The 4,396-nt window shown below is 36.2% G+C and overlaps 1 protein-coding gene and 1 pseudogene across 1 annotated transcript in view; both read right to left on the bottom strand.

Annotated features, from left to right (window-relative positions):
* Nucleotides 1-1,059: 1,059 nt before the first annotated feature.
* The window catches only part of LOC108512774 (uncharacterized), a 9,226-nt pseudogene continuing 5,889 nt past the window's right edge, over nt 1,060-4,396 (bottom strand).
* Nucleotides 2,668-4,396, bottom strand: part of VGLL3 (vestigial like family member 3) — a 57,661-nt gene continuing 55,932 nt past the window's right edge. Inside the window, exon 6 of the mRNA XM_017848167.1 lies at nt 2,668-3,764. The gene's annotated coding sequence lies outside the window, so the exon portion shown is untranslated. The remainder of the gene's footprint in view (nt 3,765-4,396) is intronic.

Below are 4,396 nucleotides of genomic sequence, written 5' to 3'. Positions count from 1 at the left end.
TTATTTTTCCCAAATCCATTTAGATTTTCTTATTTCACTTGATCTTCCTTGGACAGATAAACAGAAATATAAGATTAAATGATATCAACAAATCACCAGTGGAAATCGTCCTAGGATGTGGGCCTTCTCTCTTCATATTTGGTATATTTTTTCCTTCAAACCTTCAATCCCTCAAGATGTCATAAGAAGAGACTTTGAATTTTAGCTTTTCTTGTGTCCTCCCTCCATTTGGGGCTTTGAGGAAAGGCATATGAAAATAGGGCATATGCTTATTTTCATAAAAGGATGTTACAGAACCTGATAGCGCACACTTAAAATGATTACTTTGCGATCTTTGGAATCATCGTGGTTGAAGGGCCACTCACAACAGGACTTTTCCTCTTCTTGCAATGATAAGCCTTAATGGAATCTGGCCTGCAGAGTGTCTGGGCTGTGTGTGAGCTTGGTGTCAGATCAAGTCCAAGCAAGTTCCCCGAAGCTCAGGCTTTACAACATCTTGTAACTCAGAAACATTCCATCAAGCCACCACCCACCTTTTCCAGTGGGAATTCACTAAAATGATGCTCTTGGAAGCAGTGTGGAAGTAGGGGGAAGGGTGTTAAATTTGTGCTTTTGGAGCGGATTGTAGATGGGTGAGTGGGTGGAGACAAGAGGGGGGGAATTAAAAGCAAAGATGGAAAAAATAACCACACTGCCACCAAAATATTCTGCTCAAGGATGAGGGAGTACACCCTACAGCTGTTAGCACTGTTCAGCATATTTTGCATATTTACATATACCAAGTATTTCCAAACAGCCTTGTGTTTGTTTTAAAATCCCACACGGAGATGTCTGGTAAAGCTGTCACTGTGGAAACTTCATGGTGAAGTTTGCAAGACTATTTTCAAAATTCTTTATATGCATCATAAACTGAGCAGAAGAGCTATTGTCATTAACCACATTATAGAGAAATCTGAAGTAATCTGCCTGCCCATCAGACAACACTCAGAACAAAACATCCATGTTCTAAGACAAAGAAAGCACCTCGTTGATTGAAGCCAATTGCTTTTTTTTTTATTGTTGGTGTAATTTGTTTAATACAAAATGGCACACAGCATGATATCATGTCACCCAATTATCCTTGATTCGTCCTGAAGTTATCGAAGTATGATTTTTCTTTATTTCTGATGACTCTAACCTTTGACTTAAAGATATTTTCCCAGACTTACTGAGTTATCATTGACAAATAAAAGTTGTATATATTTAAGGTATACCATACAATGGTTTGACATGGGTAAACATTGTGTAAACACAATCAAATTAATTAACACAGCCATCACCAGACGTATTTTTTGTAAGAAAAATAACATTGGACAGATTTCTCGTGTAGCCATTTTCTTCTGGAAACATAAAACACCACAAAACCATACAGAGCTCATTTGAAAAAGATTCATGAGTTTTCAAGAGAAAAGTCGGGGAGTTTAAAGCTGTATTTTCCTTTTAGCAAGATCCACAAGAAAGGATAGAGTGTCATGCTTAAAGGGGAACAGATTTTGTATTTTTTGGCAAGATATTAAATCCTCTGTTGCTATATTTGGCTCTCTGCAAATAGCCTCTTGTACAAGTGCAAAGCAAAGATCAATGCTGGTGTTCTTCATTCAGTCACAGCCAAACTTGGTATAGAAAATAAAACAGTTGTGCTTGAGTGTTGTTTCGAACAAAGTCTTGCAGTTCATTTATTGATCAGCAGCATTCCAGACTGTGGATACCCTCTTTACACATTAAATCTATCAAAACATGTTTGCTTTTCCATAAGTTTTTCCACTGCTTAACTGATAGCAGATGGAGTGATTCAATCTGGACAAAAGTGTTAAAGCTTTACCACGTCAATGTGGTCGTATTTAGCTATTTAGTCAAATGTGTGTAAGCAGGTCAAATAAGATGCTTGGAGACTTAGGGCATCACAAGATGGGCCTATGTTCCCAAAAAAGGAAGCAAAACAATTAAATCATACTTGGTTGTCCCCAGAGAAAACACACTTCAGCTAGGAAGAATCTGCACTAGATGACCTGCTCTCCACCCCCCAGGCTGCTCATCTTACATAAGTAACACATAACCCTTTGGATTCTGAAATACTATAAAAACGACATGAAACATTTGAAATAGTGACAGAAATATTCTTTATATGCAATGATTTGATGAATGAAGACAAACCCCCACACAAATGCCAACGCAAGCATTATGACTTGCTACTCCCAGTGAAATAGTCCTTCTTGATTACAAGAGTGATAGAAAATGATGGAAGTCCAATACTAATTGTTGTAGGTAGAATAATGGCTCCAAGTCCTAATCCCCAGAACCATTGAATATGTTATTTTACATGGAAAAGGGGACTTTAAAGATGTAATTAAGAACCTTGAGCTGGGCACGGTGGCATTCGCCTGTAATCCCAGCACTTTGGAAGACCAGGGCGGGTAGATCAGGAGGTCAGGAGTTGGAGACCATCCTGGCCAACATGGTGAAACCCCGTCTCTACTAAAATACAAAATATGAGCCGTGTGTGGTAGCAGCATCTGTAGTCCCAGCTACTCGGGAGGCTGAGGCAGGGGGATCCTTTGAACCCAGGAGGCGGAGGTCGGAGTGAGCCGAGATCTCGCCACAGAACTCCAGCCTGACAACAGAGCAAGACGCCATCAAAACAAAACAAAACAAAACAAAACCTTGAGATGCTGAGATTATTCTGGATTATACAGATGCAGCTATTGTAATCACATGAGTCCTTACACATGCACGGGAGAGGAAGAAGAGAAAGTCAATGATGCCATGTGAGAAGGCCTTGACCAGGCTGCTGGATTTGAAGATGGAAGGAAGCTAAGCAAAGGACTCTAGAAGCAGGGAACAGCACGATTCTCTCTAGGAAGCATGCAGAAGAAATGCCGCCTACATTTTGTGGCCCACCAAGACTAAGATCTTCACCAAATGTCTGACCCACAAGAGCTGTAAGATAATAAATTTGTGTTGTTTTAGGCCATTATCGTTGTAGCAATGTAGTAATATTTTACAGCAGTTCTAAAAAGCTCGTTTTGACACCACATTCTAAATGTGGTCGACAGTTAAAAAGCCTGTGCCAAATTATTTCACCTATAATGCTGGAAAGTCTATTATTTAAATGCTGATTTTCAGACTTTAGTACTTTCACATTAAAGATATGTGTAATAAGAAAATTGAGGGCCCACATAGAGAAAGTCTAGCTTTCTTCAGAATACACGGTCTTGTATTCTCTTTTCAATGTTAATGCATCGTAGAAAAGTTTTTGTTTGTTTTTTCATATTACTGATGGCAGGGTCCCTGTCAACAAATGTAAAAACAATAAAATACACCTTGGTCAACCAATATCCTTAGAAGCATTGTATTATAAAATTCTCAAGACTCTTGCTGTTATGTAATTAATATACCCCATTTCATTTGCTTTTCCAATATAAACATGTGTTTTATAATCTATTCCTTGCTGTAACATATAGACTTCTTGGCCCTAGAAATTAACTTCTTAATTAAAAACATCTAAGATGTTGTAATTTCCAAAATATCTATAAGATGCTTAACTGAATAAGTAGGAAACAAAAAGTGCTTTAAATTCTCAAGAAATGCAGACCAAATACAAATGTTACATTAAAATATAAACATTCAATTCACATTAAATTATTTATTGAACAAATTGAAGATAATGACATCTGTTTTTATCACAAAGTCTTCCATCATCTGGTATCATTGACACGTTATGAGACCTGCATTTGAAGAGTGAACAGAAATAAGAAAATGTTTTCCCAGCCCCACAAAAACAGAAAAAATATATAATTTCATAATTATCTAAAGCCAAAATTTTATGAGTTATACATTTTTATTAATTCAGAATGACAGCACAACTAAGGTTAATTTTTATTTCTGGAAACACAAAATTAAGGTAGCATAGCTGCTTGTAGAACTAACAAGTCTGAAATTTCATGGTATTGCAATGCACTAAAATAATGTTTCTATTAGTTTTCAGTTTATCTAATCAAGTGACAGATATAAAATTCACTACACTGTATTTTTGTTCACAAAAGCATTTCACCTTACCTAGATTTATATAATAAAACAAATTGTATCCATATCTTCCCTTTAAATATATGTACTTTAAGATGATACAAAGAATTCACATGAAAACCTTTCTCTATTTTTCTATTTCCTGAAGAAAATGTAGGGAATAGTATTTTTAAATCAGATATAATATCCAATATTGTACATATCTTAAGAAATTAAATCAATTGTGTAAATAATCATTATTAACTTTTGCTCTAGCCACAGCATAGAAAGAAATGTACATCTCTATTAATATAAAGAGATATCAATAGGAAAGTTCACATCTTATGTGTATACC

This window comes from Rhinopithecus bieti, unplaced genomic scaffold (genome assembly GCF_001698545.2).
Source record: "Rhinopithecus bieti isolate Rb0 unplaced genomic scaffold, ASM169854v2 scaffold_29976, whole genome shotgun sequence".
Taxonomy (NCBI): domain Eukaryota; kingdom Metazoa; phylum Chordata; class Mammalia; order Primates; family Cercopithecidae; genus Rhinopithecus; species Rhinopithecus bieti.
The sequence above is the reverse complement of the archived record's forward strand: the minus strand, read 5'-3'. Positions and strand labels throughout refer to the sequence as shown.